Genomic DNA, 16,874 nt, shown 5'->3' with positions numbered 1-16,874 from the left:
GTGCATGACTAGGTAGGAAGAAAACAAGCAAAACATTTACTTTAATTGGACCTAATTTATATGTCTGTGTACAAAATAAAAATGAATAAGTTTATGATTGCAAACTGCCTAGTTTGGTTTAAAAATGCATGAGAACTATTTCTAAGTTTCTGTGTTAAAGCTGAATTAAACATATAAGATAATCTTTAGAATTAATAAGTAATAGGGATTTTTTTTTTTTTTAATGCTCAAATACTTAGACATTGGCCCTCAAAACTGATTTTTAATTTGGTTATAGAACACAGCATTTTAATGGTAAATTCTTGCCCCCAAATCATAAATAAAACATGCATGTTGATACTAACATCATCTGCTGAAAGGTCTTAATGTATTGCAAATGTATTGCAATGTATCTTAATGTATAGCAAAATCTTAATGTATTGCAAAGATGAAAACTTTGTGTTTTGCTGTTTGAAGGAGTTAGAGTATCAATGCATGTTTTAGTCCTTCCTTTTTTTTTTTTTTTTAAATGTCTTATGTTTCAAATTTCCTCCAACCCTGTGAAATTTCATGTTATTTAGGGCTTGAGAACTGTCTCTGTGTGTGAATTCCAGTTCTGCTGAGGGAAAAGTGAGCTTGGTAAATTCCTTCTCAGTCCACAGACATTTCTGGGCTTGTGTGGGAGTGTGTAAGGTTTATAAGATGCCGGCCTTGGGTTTGCATCAGAATTTCCAGAGCATTGCTATTGCTAAGATCCACTAAAAAGGTTATTATAAAGGGATTTTATTTTAATACAATTTGTGAGCCTGATGAAGAGCTGAGCTGGAAGACGATGGACAGATCTATCCAGAGCTGGAAGATGTGTGTAAATGTGACACATTTTCCAGTATCAGATAGACCTGGGGTGCTGCATCCAGCTGGTCTACTGAACGATTATCCTGCCCTATAAAAGACATTTACAAGCACCTTCCCAGTGACATTTACACACTTTGGCTATGTAAACATCCATACCGTGAGTGTTGATGTGTTACAATATCGCTGGTGTTGGGTGCTTTAATTGTTTAGGTAATTAACACTTCTTTAGTTCACCTGGTGCCATTTTCTCAGTGAGACCCCAGTGGCAGCCACTTGTGCCACACACGGACATCAGGTCACTGCAGCAGCTGACACAAGGCAGCCTCGAGATGTGTGACACTAATTAAATCAAGATCTCCAAATTAAAAATAGCTTCCTTATAACTAATGAGGAGTGACCATCTAGATGGGACAATATTCATTTGTTACTTCATTGATCATACATTATTGCTGTGGTGTGTTGTAGTAAATCACCAAAAAATCCATTAGCAAAGCTTTTTTTATCTCTGCAAGTACAAAGAATATTAATTATTTTTGCTTCCTGAGAACAAACTTTTTTTTTTCTCCTCTTCATTGAAAAAATGTTTGCAAAGCCATCCTTAAAAATAACCAGGGAATATAAATTTTTAAAGACTTTCCTTATGTTGGTACATACAAAGACCTCCCTTTATGTTCTGATACATCCTACATGCAAGAGCTTAGTAAATGTGTGGATGAAGTTTTTAATTTTAAGGTCTGGGGCAAACAGCACAAATTCTCTCAGCTCTATAGGAAGTTTTATTCCTCAAGCTGAAGCTCTGGTCATTGAACAAGATATAAAAAATATTAAAATGCATTGATGCATAACTGCATTCTGTTGGACCATTGTGATGGAAGATTATAATGATGAAAATTGCTTCATTGTTTTTAATCAAAAAAGCTACTGCCACAAGCTTTGCAAGACTAGACAGAGATTTGATTTTTAAGAAAAAATCATGCTGGATGTGTTCTCTTGTAGGTTCTTCAGTCTTACTTCCAAGCACCAAATAGTTTTCTCTACAGATAAATATCTTAATTAGTGTTTCTTGACTGCAAAGAGGGTTTTTTTGTTAGCTTGTGTGAGATAATGCTTTATCTTCCATACTATCTAATATTGCAAGACTAAGCTTTTCATTTACGGCAATTTTAAATGAAGATTTTAAGGTGAGGGTGAAATTTAGGAATTTTTAAGCAATATCAGGTCTAAAAACCCTGCAAGACGTGTTTCTAATACCTATATTCACAATTACATGTTATTATAGAATGAGGAACAGGAAAGGTGAGGTATTTATGACCTGCTACCATATTAACATGGTAGTAGGTCATATGTGCATAGGAAGCAGTAAAGAGAAGGTTTTGATTTAAGCAAAATGGCAAAAATCAGGATATTTATCTTGACTTCAGTAAAGGCTGGATTTTTATAACTGAAAATTTCATTTTATAAATGAAAATGTCTTTTTTTGCATAGAGGTGCCACCCTGCTGACAATAACAGTACACATCCCAACCTCATTGAATATATCATTTTCACTGACATCATAAAAAAATGCTAGCACAAACATATTTTGGACTTTAGGTCCTTGTCAGTTCCTCTATAAAGTAAAGTTAGGTGTTTGCATTACCCTCTCCCCTGAAATTAATTTTCATTTTGGTACATTGTTGCAGGCTTTGAGCACTATATATTTGTTAATTTATTTATTACTTTGATCTCCTGACACCGAGGGAATGAATATTGGAACTCCCCAGGCTATGCTAGGCTCTGTTCGTCTCCACTTCTCTTTGCCATCACTTGTTCTTTGTTTTGTTTTTCTCTGTAACCAGGCAGGCTGTAGGACAGTGGGGGTGAGGTAAGGTTTAGTGTTCCAGTTGTGGCCAGGGATTTCACTGATCACCCTTAAAGTTGTTTCAAATAAAAACCTGAAAAAAACCCCACTCTGTATTTAATGCAGAAATGGTTACATTTAGAGCTGTTCAATGAAAAAATACTCCAGCCTTGTTGATCTGTTACATTAAATGGAGGTTGGCTGAGGAAGTGATCTTTTCTCCCTTTGCTAGGTGAATTTTCTAGGGTGAGATAATTTAGGGATGTAAAACGTCCAACTTCATCTAGGAATACAGATGAGCTTTGCTGTTAATGAGCTGATTTTACTGTTATCATGTTATAAAAGCCTGCATGGCTTTTATAGCTTCAGTGGCAACATTAATGTCAGGTGGAAAGCACACTTAATTCAGGTGCCAATTCTGGTGGCTGCTTTTGGCCTGACCACCCCAAGAGCTGTGCTCTGGCTCCAGCCCCATCCCAGCGTGGGACTGCCCAGAGGGATTTTTGGATAGTGATTCAGCACTGAGCTGTTTTAAAAGGATTTACTCTACCCCTTTTTTTTCCTCTTCATCAGCTTTTGTGCAACCTCCAGCACAGCTTTCCCCCTGTCTCCAGTGGCCATCAGCTCCATTACAGGAGAAAGGATGAGTCCTGTGGCTCTGTTAATTATTTACATCTGTGCAGTGAAGATGAGCAAGTGTCTTGACATGCAGAAAGCAGCGAGCGGGAAACAGAGCCAGAGGGGAAGTGTTTGCTGGAGATCCATCTCAAACAGAGCTGACAGAGCCTTATCATGGCACTGTGCAAACAGTTGGAAATGAAGAATTTTAAAAATTCAAGTTGTTGTGTAATATTAGATTTAGACTCTCTTGCTGTTTGCTTTTGTCTGGTGTGTACAAATCCTCACGGAAGGAAGGATGAGTGTAAAGCATCACTCTAAAAGTGTGCAACATCCAAATGCTGTGCGCTCCACCTGTGAGTTCATTTGCGCACAATTCTGGGGCTCGCAGTGTCACAGGAGTACAGGAATGGGAGTTTTGTGAGCCTTGTTAAGCTTTACAGCCTGATAACCTCTTGAGCTGTTTTTCCTGCTGTCATGCACAGAATTGGGAACCAACCTTTGGAACTGAATTTTAATGGGGATTTTTTTTTTATTTTTTTTAATTATGTGGTTTTGACTGACCAAATTATGTATCCCAGAATCATTTAGGTTTGAAAAGCCTGCTACGATTACTGAGTCCAGCACCGCTGTGTTCACCACCAACTCATGTCTCCAAGGGCCACATCTACATGTCTTTTAAATCTCCAGGGATGGTGACCCTACTACTGCCCTGGGCAGCCTGTCCCAATACCTGATCACCCTTTTGAGGCAGAATTTTTTTCCCAAGATCCAATCTAAACCTCCCCTCATGCAAATTGAGCTCATTTCCTCTTGTCCTATCGCTTTGGAGATGGGACAGCCCCCCCGCCCCTCACAAAGCCACTTTTTGCCACTGGTTTTATTGTTTCGTGGGAAATACTATTTTGGAGATAGATTGCTGTGTCTGCCAGGTTAGAGTTTACACTTCCTGTGCTGTTACAGCACAATGCTTCTACTTTGCTCTTCTTTTCAGTTATCCACATCCTGCTGTAAATGTTTATTATTCTCCTTCTCACATGTGCAGCTGAATACCTGATTTAATTGAAGGTGACTTCAAATTTATATTAATTATCAGTCTACATGGTTGAATCAAGCATATGGATAAAAATAACTATGGGTAAGGGGTTACTCACGCTACATAAATCCTTATTAAATATGAGATTCTTTCTTTGCATATATATAAGACAGCACAGGGTAAAGATGTTAAGTCATTTCCATACATTTATCCCAGTGTTTCAAAGTCTTGGTATTAGAAATGTGCCTCTACTCTGTGTTAAAATTGACTTTATAAAGCAGTTGTGATACCTTTAGATACCCTATGTTTAGTTTACACTTATATTAACTCGTAACTACAGAAATTAATGCACAGTATTCATTCAACCTCTTGTGAGAGTTCCAATATTTAACTTAAAGCAAAACCCAATACAAAACCACCTAATTTTCCCATAAAAGCAACATCTTCCTTAAGGTACAATATTTCTTGTCTTGACAGTGTCAGACATTACTTTAAGATGTTGGCATTTTAAGTTTTTTAAAGGATAAGCACTTTTGAAATCCCTGGTTTTCAATAATGAACTGGGCAGAAAATAACTGAAAACCCCACCTGTGAGAAGACTACTCACAGTTAAAATTATATCAGGTATTTTATGTTACTTTGGCCGCATGTTGGAGGTTGTTTCTTGTTGCCAAGAGCGATTTTAAAGAAGAAAGTTTTGAAATCAGCTCTGCAAACTTAAAAATCATATTCCACACTCTGAGTCCACAGCAGAAATGGGGTACCAACAGTGCTTTGGAAGAAAGTTAAGAGAGAGAAAAATCCTGACAATTTTATATTTGTGTTTGACAAGCCACGTGCTCTTTTCTACCTTAGTGTCTTCATTTAAACCCATATTTATCCAGAGAGATCCCCAAATTTGTGTTGATTCTTCTTCTTGAGGATAGAATTGAATTCAAAGGCGGTGGAATTAGATTTTGTTCAGGAGAACTCCTCATTGTGGAGAAGTTTCACTCCAACAAGACAGGAGAGCAGGAGGGATGTGCAAGTCACTGATGTACAACACAAACGGGAATTTCGGAGACATCCCACAGTCTGGTGTAATTAGTTCTCATGGCTGAGGACAGCTCAGGATTAGAGCTGCTCAGAAATTGCTGGTCTTGAGGTAAATTGGATGCAGTGGTGTAAAAGGATGTACCACATTTGACTGCCTTGTCTCTTGCTTAAAATTCCAACTACTTGCCTAAGTTGTTCAAGCAGAAAGCCCTTTGTAAAAACATAGCTGAGAGAGACAAAAGTGAGAAAATAAACCAAGAAGTAGCAGCTTTGATGCTTTTTTTTTTTTGGTAACAGTTGTCAAATAGGAGCATCACTTATTGGATTTCCAATAAACGGGTGTGCATGTTTTACTGTAATTTAATAACTTCCTGCTAACCTTGAATTTGTGTTGTGCACCCAAGTACAGATGGAAATTTGCAAGTATCTTTCTGTCATCCTCTGCAACCCCTCTGAACTTAGTATGTAAAGTTGTACCTTAATTTATATTAGAGAGAATGTTTCTCTAAGAGAATGTTTTCTTCAGAAGAAGGAAATGTACATCATGAAATAATGTTCATTGGTAAGTTTTGCTAATTAACACTGGTATATTGCTTATGGTAATACAAACAGTGGAAATAACCAGTTTGTAGAGTCTTAGTTGCATTCTCCAGTTTGAAATTGAGAAGAGCAGGAGCCTGAGGTGAGGCAGGCAGAGTTTGGATTAAGCACAGATTCCCAGATGCCATATGAGGAGTCAGTGAAATGTCTCTGTTCTGACAGAGGCCTTTAATACTTTCTCGTGATGCTTCTTTAGTGTGAACCCAGAGCTCATGACTGATTCCTCCCCTTGTCTCCTGCTGGGGGACATCACAAAGACTCCCTGACCTCTTCCCAACCCTCCTGATCCAAGGGCACCTTCCCTGAAGGGGCTGGAGCTGGATTCCCTGTGAGCTGCACAGGTAGTGCCAAAAAGCACCATCCAGTTTCCTTCCAGTGAGTGACATGGTGTGACCAGACCAGAAATGGCTTTTCTGGGTGATCTGACAGCCAAAGAAATCTGGATCCCAGGTGGATCTCTCTCCTGTTTCCAGCCTATCTCTGGGCACAGGTTGTTTTCTGGAGATTTAGGGAAAGCAGCAATAATCTCTCCACCTGGCCATGGAGTGTGCCTGGCTTTGGTAATCCCTGCTATCCCTAGGGGAGCACCCGGTGTCCAAACATCCTCTCCTGGGGCTGGGACAGCCCTGCTGCAGCCCTGGGGGCTCCCCCATGGCCCTGGCTCGGCTTCTGCAGCTCAGCCCTTTTCCCATTCCTCAGCCATCTGTTCCCAGACAATCACTCACGGAAGAAGTTGGATATTCTGCTGCCTGAGCCGACTCTCTTGAGCTGCTTGCATCCTCTTTGCCCTCCAAGCAGCGTCCCAGGATGAATGTTTGAAACATCGAGATGTTGTATTACCATAATTGCAGCCAGTAGTTTTGACTATTTTTCCACCAACTGGCAAGGCAAGGAATTATTATGTCTTTTGAAGGGAAAAAAAGACACCATCCGTCTTTTATATTCTTAGCATTCTTGCGCTGATGTAAAATACACCGAGATTATTTTGAAGAAGAACACTTTTAAATTCCTTTTCCTGGAGTTCACTTGATAACACTGCCAGAAGTGGCTGTCTGTTAAAGGGAGAGTGAAGAGGAGTAAACAAGATAAAAAGCTACTCTTTTTTATTTGCATTAGACATTTCAGAAAGTGCAGCAGCTGGGAAGGATTCAGTGGGAGAAGCAAGTGCTGCTTCAAAGGCATCACAACATGCAGCTTGATTTGGCTTTTTAATTTTTTTTTAAATTTTTTTTTCAATAGAGATGGTAGAAATTGTGGGCAGGCAGCCTGCTGTCTTTTTCTACTGGTGTTGATGGTTGTGACTTATTACCATTTAGAGTTATTTTGCAGACAAAATTAGTCACAAAGCTTCTGTAAAACAGGAGTTTTTGGGACTGAAGCTCATCTTCATTTGTAAGTCAAGTTTCCTTCCAAAGCATCGTGCTTGTAACAAGTCAAAGTACAAATGAATTTACCTTAATCCCATGAATAAGGAAATTGCTTCCAGTCTTCTGCTTTCACAAGTAGTTCACAAAATTTCTCTCAAAACCAAAACAATTGGAGTAATACTTCCTGGAATGTTCTTGTGTCCCATCCTATGCTCCCAATCAAAAAAAATATCTAATTAGGAAGCTCCTCTATTAGTATTTGGAGTTAGAGAATATGTTTAGAATTGCACAGTGTTTGTGTCCTGGAGGAATCCTGTATTTTAAAAGCAAGTAGCATCAAATAAAAAATGTTATAGACAAGAACATGTCAGACTAATCTTTTCAAGGTTTAAATGTTAATAAGAGATTCCTTCTTTCACTTATTAAATTTAGGATATGTGTAAATATGTTTACATAGTTTTGGTCACAGATATCAAGTTTTCTGTTTGCTAAAGTATGGGAACCCTCTAGTGCTCTAAGGTTTATAGTAATGCAGGTACCGTGGTTCACATGCTTCACAGATCTAATATTTTTTTAATCAGTGTTCTCTGTTTTAGAAGAAAAGACCTTTTTCACTGCTCACATTCTAACACAGATGCTCTAACACAAAGAATAAGCAAGTTATTACTGGCAAATCAGAGAATTAGTTTGGTTTTGTTACATACGAGGTGCCTTCGAGTACTGAGGCAGCTGAAATGGGAATCAAATGAAACCTTGTGGTTTTATATTACCTACCTGAGGTTGGGTCTGCTTTATTTATGCTCTTCCTTGGAAGGTCTGCAGAGTCAAACCAGTCCTGGAGGAGTGCCTGGCACTGCCAGGGGCTGTAGGTATTGTAGGGAACTTCATGTGATGGGAGGCTTCATGGCATGAAGTGTCCTGCCTCCAGGGCACAAAAAGAGGAATAAAATACTAAACCCCAAACTTTCATGTTCTCTGTTTCTCATTACCATAGCCATCATCAAATCCTGACAGCCAGGATAAATTTTGATCAACTTTCAATGTTCTGCCTTTAAGTTCTTATGTTTCACTGAAAAACACGGGGAATATGTTTTCTTTGTGGAACGTTTTAGTCCCTCTGTGTTTGAATTGTGTGTATTTTACCCAGAGCATGGTGAGAATAGTTTGTGTTTCATCCTGGGAGCACACAAATCCTTTGAGACAGGGTGCATTCATCCCCACAAGCATTACCTTTCCATCCCTGGAGCCAGCTTGCTCTGTCCCGGTTCATCAGGATTTCCTCAGGGATGTCCTTGGTGTCCCTCCATGGCTGGAAGGTCAGAGGAGGGAGCAGGGCTCTGCATCCCACTTTCCTGCACAAAGGATGTGCCCTGTTAGGGCAAAGGAGAGCACTGCCCTCTGCTGTTAGGGGTTTTCTAACGGGGACAAATCTTCTATATTAGATTTTATATTTAATGATCTGTGCTGAGAGGCATCTCAGTTTGTTATAGAAGTTGTAGATTCCCCTCAAATAGTTTGTCCTGCTGACTCCAAGAGACAAGACCTGAGAAAGCTGAGATCTTCCAGGTTATTAATTGGGGAGCTTTCAGCTACTGCCAGTGATTTCTGTCTTTTCTCCTGGAGTAAGTGCCTCAAAGGAGTGAAAGCATCTTGCACTTGAGCACTGTGCATCCAAGGATAGATTTCCCCAAAGGACTGTTACAAGCTGCCAGAGTTCAGCACAGACCCAAGGCTCCAACACAAGAAATCAAGGAGATTCAAGCTCTTTTCCTAAAAAAGTCACCCCTTTCGTCTGTGAGTAGCTAATATTACACAGTGTGTAAATTATAGTCCAACATCTAATTGAGCCAAATTCTTCAGGCCTTTAAATGTTTTTTGCTGTGTTAAAAATCTCAAAGCCTTTATAACATGGAATTATGGGGGGAGTTTTATCAGTCAGAACTCTTGCTAAGAGATAAACAAAAGTGATTCTCAAGAGTCCCTAAGCTCCCTCAAAACTCCCTGAACCAAACACTTGTGGGAAAAGGGGACAGAGATTAGTGATTGCAGCTGGGGTGGTATCCCAAAGGGAGCAATCACAGCATCCTTATCCTCCCCCTACCATCCTGGACTCTGCAGTTTCTGAGGCAGTCTCCTGGGCTGGAGCAACAGTTTCTCTCATCTGATGCAGCCACAAATATGTGACATTTATATGTATTTTCATAAATATCTACAATTATCTGCATGCCAGTAAATACTGGTACCTGTTACTCTTTATACGACTCTTGATAGGATATTCACAGGACAACCGAAAATTTTATGATGCTTTTTAGTGTCTGCAAAGCTTATTTTAGTAACCTGTATTTTAGGAAATAATCCTCTGAGCCATTGATTTGTAGTTTCACTAATCATTTCTTGATGATTTATGTGTGATAACAAGGCCCTAAAATGAACAAAATCTTCAAAATGAACTAATACAGAGTGTTGCCCTTAGCTTTAAAAGGGAAACAAGGCACAGGACTTTCTTTAATGAGTTGTGAACTTTTCTTTGCCTTGTTGTGGATGTAAAAACACGTGTAAGACGTTTCCCATCTGTTCTTTAGGTCCTGAGGAATCAGATTTCAAGTGCAGCCCGAATTTCATCAGCTGCATTGGTACCAACAAATGCATCCACTTGTCCCAGCTCTGCAACGGGGTCTACGACTGCTCTGATGGCTACGACGAGGGAGTGCACTGCAGGGGTGAGTGAAAATTGCTTTAACCCCAAATCTTCCACTGTATTTTCTTTTCTGAATTCAAAGAGAACCAGAATTTACTCCTTGGTAATACTTGTAGGTATATATGTGTGAGTGAATATTTGTAAAACAACAAAAAGCAAACTGAGAGAAGCGTATTTTAATATGTGTTTCAAGTTAATTAAAAGAAAAAGTAATATTTTTGTGTGAATGAAATGCAGGTAATAAGCACACAGAGATTTTCAGACTTTTGCTGTGTTAGTTATTAAGCTTATATCATGGAAACTCTTCTATCAAAAGAAGGATGAGGAAACTCTTTACTGAGCAAAAGTTGGGCAGCACACCCTTTGCAAGGATGATTTTTCTTTTCCTTATAACTTCTGCCTAAAAAAGAACAAAACTAAAGAAAACCACTGAAAATATATATCAAATTTGCTCTGAGCATTAATTTGCATGAAGGACTTTGTTTCAGGAGGGTTTCATGCGAATAATCTACTGTTTAATAGCATAGTCACCTAATTCTGACAATGAGAAATCTTAAATAGAAATTGGTGAAGGTCAACTATTTATTATCTCATTTCTTCTGGGAAGACTTTTTGAGGTCTGCATGGGGGATAGTTACAGGGCCAAATCTTGGATACCTTGAATCAGTTATTTTAAATCAGTAAATTTCCAGATGAATGGTTGATGGTTGTTGATTATGCTCAGTGGATCTCATGTTCCAAACCAGGAACTCAGAGACAGGTCCTGGGAGTTCTGCTGCAATCCAAACTGACAATATACAGGGAAAGATACAATTAATGGCAGAGTTCAGAAAGTTAAATTAGAATTTAAAATTTCATGTGGACATATTTTCAGAGCTGTCAGAGTAAAATCTAAGCCTACACCAAAAATAAGCCATATGGAAAAAAAAAATTAAAATTAGAAAAAAAAAGCCATCTGGAATTAATCAGTACAATACTGCTGATTTCACAAAACTGCAAAAAGTTATTTTTATAGAAGCAGGTGAGGATACAGGCTGTCATAAAATACATGAAAATTCTTATTCACAGTGATAGGAATCATTTCTTTTCTTGAAGGCTCAACTGTTTAATAGTCCTTGTTCAATGAGCATCACACAAAATCAAAATTTGTGTCAGCATATCTGGTTTAGCACTGGGCCTAGTATCCAAAAAAAAATTAAAAAAAAACAAACCCAGAAGTTAAACTGGGCAAAGCACTATTTGGCTTAAACTGAAACTTTCTGAAGTTGCAGGTGAGTGTTTCTCAGACAATAGTATTGATGCATTAAGTTCTGTTTACATTTATATTCCTCAATATTTCATGTTTTTTCTGTAAATTACTCTGGGTTAAATGACAAAGGATTAAAAATTTTCAGTGTTGAATAATTATTGTATCTGTCTTACATTCTTACTGTATTTTAAGTCTTTAAACCGTGAGATTAATGGAATCAGAAAAAATATATAGACTAAAAGTAAAATCCTATGTTAGTGGCAATGAAATACGTTTGCTATTCTTATTGTACATGTGTCCTGTGTTTTGGAATGTGACAGCACATAAAATACTCAATCTTTATTCATGTCCTTTTAATTTATGCTCAAATACACCTTGTAAGGTTCGTGTTGATTCCCACTCCTTTCTTTATTATCAGACATGAATATGAAAGCTTCCCAGTGGAGAAATTAATGTCTGCTTTAATAAATCACCATAAAATTTGGTAAAACATTCTAAACAAATATTTCTGCTAGACCACACAGAAGATGAACATAATGAAGTGTCACACTACCTTCTCATCTAGGAAATGGTTAACAACTCATTAGTATTGATTTTTTTGGCAGCTCCATATTTTTACTTGCTTACTGGGGACAGAATTGAAATTATTAGTGGGCACATTTCCGTGAACAGAGACGAAGAATATAGAAAACCATAACTTTACATTATGATCCTGTAGTTTGTTACAAACAACTGCCACTAAAATGTTACATTCCTATTATCAAATATTTGATATGAGTTCCTTATAGTTGTAATTATTGTCTCTCTATATATAGATATATATATCTGTTTATCAGAAAAATATTTGGGTAACCTTTGAGTCATTCCTCATTACTTTCTGAGTCTTGAACACAAAAGTCATATATTGAACTCATTTATGTGGCCAAAAGTTACTTCAGAAACCCAGCCAAATCATGAGCTTTTTCTTTATTTTACTCACGAGAGTGACATGATCAATTCTGCTGGAATTAACAGTGCTCATGTGAAATTCGTGATCGAGGAAGGCAACAGCAGTTTTCAACATAGAATTGCAAGGAGCCCAGTTGGTCACAGAGCTGTGTTAAATAATCTCTTCCTGGGGACACTGACAGTGCTGTAAATAAGTCACAGTCCAAGCACCAGGAAAATCAGTAATGGTTTGAAGTATGGGGGTGTCACCAGGGCAAAGCCCATTCCAGTGCACAGGTAACTCCAAAGGGGTGAAATCTCTAAGAGCTAATGGGGTATAAGCATTCAGTAGGTGGAATTATTCTAATTTCTTTCTCTAAATTTAACATTCTCAGGTTAATTCATTATTAACGAGCTTTTAGAGTTGTATTCAGGCCTGCACCTTTCCCTGCCAAGGGAAAATATGGTCATTGCTCCAGTGTGAAATGGTAAAGTATGGGAAATTTCAAGGAAATAGTAGTAAATACAATGACATTCCTGTATTATCATCTTTTATTTCAGGCACATATGCATTTTTGCTGGTGAATGTAATGCATAAATTCAGGAGAGGTTGTGGCAATATGAAATAAAACACATTTTATTATGCATGGTTGTTTCACATTATGTGTTCCAATGACCTTCAGAGGAGAAAGGGGTGTGTAATTCGCTGGATTTGAACCTCAGAGCACATAATAGTGATAAGACATCTGTATTTGGTCACTTTGGATTCCTTTTCATTTTTTTTATCTAATTGAAGAATGCTTTAAAGAGGCTGAAAAAGGGGAGAAATCAGAATACATATTAACCTCTCTTATAAATCTTATACTGGGGCTGTTCAGCTTTCTGTAAATTCCAACTATTCCACACAATCCCGACCTGCTGAATGGGGGAGTTCACACCCATCAGTTCCCTGGAGAGTTGCTAGGGCTCAGATAAAATTTACCAGTGCCAAAACTGGAGCCGAGCTTGAGTAGTTCCAGTTGAAGGCTGCTCCAGATCTGCTCTTGGCAATTAAGCTTCTTTCTTTGACACACTTCTCCGGGCTCCTTTGGAGAGCCAGGCCTTTATTTCAGCTGCATTTGCAGCCACTTTGACGGCTCAGCTGAGCAATGAGCTGAGAACTCTCCTGCCCCACCGGAGCTGCCAAATTATTGCATTTTTAGCTCCAAGTCTTTCCTTCACAGGGTTCATCCCACTATGGGGCTGGCTCTGGTCAGTTAAAGCTGGGGTCATGTGGCTGCAGCTTTTCCCAGGCTAACTTTGAGGTCTTTTGGAAGCTAAAATACCATTATTACTATTATTGTTATTATTGTTATTATCCTCCTAAAAGTTTTAGAAGTGGCTCAGGCAAATATCTGTTGTGGGGTAGTTGAAGTCACTTGGTCTTTCGTATGTAAAGCTTTAGATATAATTATTAAGATAATTTCTAGAGAATTACAATCACCCATGAATCTTGGTGGTTTTTTGTTTGGTTGGTTGGGTTTTTTGTTTTGGTTTTTTGGGGCGGTTTTGGTTTCCTTTTTTTTTTTATTTTTTTTTTTTTAATACGGCTACAGAGATGAGCTGTACAGTTTTATAAATCAGTGTTTTATATATCTGTATGTGGCACAAAATTGAAAATCATGTGCCAAAACTGGGGTTTGGTCTGAGTTAGAGCTGTAGGAAATGAAAACTTGTACAGATTATGGAGATCTCCTTTTTTAATTAACCAACTTAAGTTATTATTTAGTAGCTCCTGGAATATCTGTGCTAATATTTTAGCTTTCCAGTCAGAAAATGTTAAAAGAATACTGCAAAAAATACCAGTGCAAATAGAATCCTTCCAAGCCTTCAGATTATTTGGATCTTTATTAACTGTGATCTGAACCATAATCTCTGAAGTCTCTAATCAATGAAATATTCAAAGGCAAACTCTGGATCATTTAGTACTAAAAAACTGCAGAACACACATTGAGAGGTTTTGGCCAAAAGTTGTTCTGTATTAGCAGGCTATAATCAGAGTATAATTTTTCTGTTTAAGCTTTTTGAACGAATTGTTATCAGAAGATGAAGATAAATGCTACTATTACTGAATCATGTTTTGTTCTGGTCTTTTTATAGCTGGAACACTGGGAAATTTTAAGTAGTGTTTACCAGAGGGGAAAACACAAATTTTAGAATTTCAAGGGAGATTCAGACCTTTTAAGAATGACCCAAAGTTATAAAACTGAAAGATAGGGATCTACATTTAGATCGTAACCTTACTTTTATTTTTTTCCTTTCTAATGAAGTTGTAACAAGGCAACAAACACCCCCTAAAACAGTCAGGAGTTGTAAATGTCCCTTCATTTTCTCATGAAAGTTTTTCTGGAAGTAATGCTCACCTGCATCAGATTCCCTGTGAGCTCACTGGATTTATTCTGACAAGCTTTAAATCACTCACCCTTTAAGGCTGTGATGTACAAGGTGTCACATGAGGTTATTGAAAATAACCCCCAGGAAATCTCCCAGAGCTCCTGATGGACCCGTGGGGCTGCTGAAACCATCAGGTAACTTTTGGAATGATTCCCACTGCCACCACTCTGCATTTCTGCATCAAAGTTTTCACTTGGTTTATGAGGCAGAAAAGAGAAAAAAAGTGGGGGCATTAAAAGAAGACTGAGTGTTTTTGCTTTGGAACAAAGTTGCTAATAAAGAACTCTGTTTGTCTGGCTGAATGCTCAATTTGCATAGCTTAGTAGTGCAATATCTCCTCATTTCACCATCCAAACATCCAATTTCTCGTATATTACTGTCTTTCCTATCTTTTTGCCTCGATAGAGCATGATGTGGCTCTTTTAAATTAGCCAAGGTCATTTAGTCTATTCTACTGTCAAGACAAGGAAGTCATGGGCTTGGTGATTTAATAACTTTCCGTCACAAAATCCTTTTGCAGCAAAGCAAATTAGAGGAGGCTGGTGGGGGAATGAGCAGTGGGAGACGTTTGAGTGATGTGATTTCATCCTACCTTGATGGGCTGCTGCTGAAGAGATTTTTTTAGGCTAGAATTCACAAAGGAGCGCTGTTGTGAAGGTATCAGCATCATCTCTGTGGCAAATTAAGTGTAGGATTTAAATGTATGGCCATTTATGACGATAATATGTGACAGCAGATCATTAATTGGTTCATGGTTTGTAGGGAGTGTTCTGATGTTGACCATTGCAGGAGTAATGTCTGTCCTGTGTGCTCCCAGTCAGAATTTCCATTTCAGTTGCAGTATCCATTTTCCTTAAGAGAAAATGTTGGCTACTGATCCTTACTGGTGAAATCAAGTGTTGGTCAGGTCTGAGCTCCCTGAATACAAATTTTGGTGAGTTTTTTAGCACACACATTTAAATACAGATGCTCTCTTCAGGGCAGAGAAACCACGCTTGCAAAGAGCAAATGGAGGGTTAATCCATGGAGTTCTACATTATGGAAAAGATGAGTATGAGTAAAGATTATAACTCAAATATTTCAGGTTTTCCATGACCCTGTTGCCCAATAAAATGCAGAGAGTGTAGCAGAGATGTTAATTTATCATATTTGAGACAGGATGATGGTAGTTAAGAGGGCTAGTTAGAGGTTGTTAACTGGTTCATGGACAGGGCTGCAGAAACCTGAAGGAAGCAGCTGCAGTCAGTGGCTCAGGGGATGGGAAGGAATGATCTGAGAAACCTTTGTTCTGCTTCCCAGGGATTTGGGTTAAATGCTATTATTTATTGTTGCTGCTGTTGCTGTTTTGAGGCTGCCCTCTTTTGAGAAAACAAACATTTAAAGTCATACTATGAGCATCTCCTTTTCAGTTTTTCTCAACACGTTTTATTTGATTTCTGTTGATTAATGCATAGAGTTACCAGTTATTTTGTCCCTGTTAATAAACAAATAAGCTAATAAAACTCCTTAAGGAGGAAGAAACGCAACAAGCTTTTTGTGTGAATAAATCCCAAAGGATTTTTTATGAAGATAAATACTCTGGGCACACTCTCTGTATCAGGAGTTCCAGACATTTTTGCGTGGCAAAACCCCCTGACACTCCTAAACTGAGCCCGCCAGCAGGAATTGTGTAGCTGCAGCCTGGCTGCCATTAGATCACATCACAGAGTAAATCTGAACTCTATTTTCAATATCCAGGCATCAGAGACAGCTTTTCACTGAGCAGAGAGTGGGACCTGACACCAGATGCTTGTGAAGCCCTGGTAACCTTGGGGCGTTGGGAGAATGACAGCACAGAGTCTGTCTTCAGCCATCACCACCTATATTTGGGAAGATGGGATAGCTTAGACATCCTGAAATCTTATTTAGAAGGAATGATGCATCTCTCAGTTTCCTTTCTGGCATTTTTCCTCTTTTTTTATATATAAACTATTACATTTAGACCTCTACTGTGAGAATTTAATTACTATTTCTTACATTACCTAAATAGCAAAATTATATCTGCTGAAGAAAAACACATCTGACGCATCTGCCCATCAATAAAACATGTCATTAAATTTCCATGTACTCTTTTTCCAGTGACATTATTTGCCCATTCATTGCTTCATTCAACAGTGTTAAAATAATTGGGCAACCTGGTGTTTGAAGTGAGAAGAAAAAGAAAAAGTGACAGGCATGTGTGCTGAAAAACGTGATTTT

The 16,874-nt window shown here is 38.3% G+C and overlaps 1 protein-coding gene across 1 annotated transcript in view; it reads left to right on the top strand.

Moving 5' to 3' along the window:
• Window positions 1-16,874, top strand: part of LRP1B (LDL receptor related protein 1B) — a 474,351-nt gene that overhangs the window by 90,399 nt on the left and 367,078 nt on the right. Inside the window, exon 2 of the mRNA XM_066190543.1 lies at window positions 9,912-10,049. The gene's annotated coding sequence lies outside the window, so the exon portion shown is untranslated. The remainder of the gene's footprint in view (window positions 1-9,911; window positions 10,050-16,874) is intronic.

This window comes from Chamaea fasciata, unplaced genomic scaffold (genome assembly GCF_029207755.1).
Source record: "Chamaea fasciata isolate MVZ Bird 193981 ecotype frontalis unplaced genomic scaffold, bChaFas1.0.hap1 SCAF_8, whole genome shotgun sequence".
In the NCBI taxonomy this organism is placed as follows: Eukaryota; Metazoa; Chordata; class Aves; order Passeriformes; family Sylviidae; genus Chamaea; species Chamaea fasciata.
The sequence above is the reverse complement of the archived record's forward strand: the minus strand, read 5'-3'. Positions and strand labels throughout refer to the sequence as shown.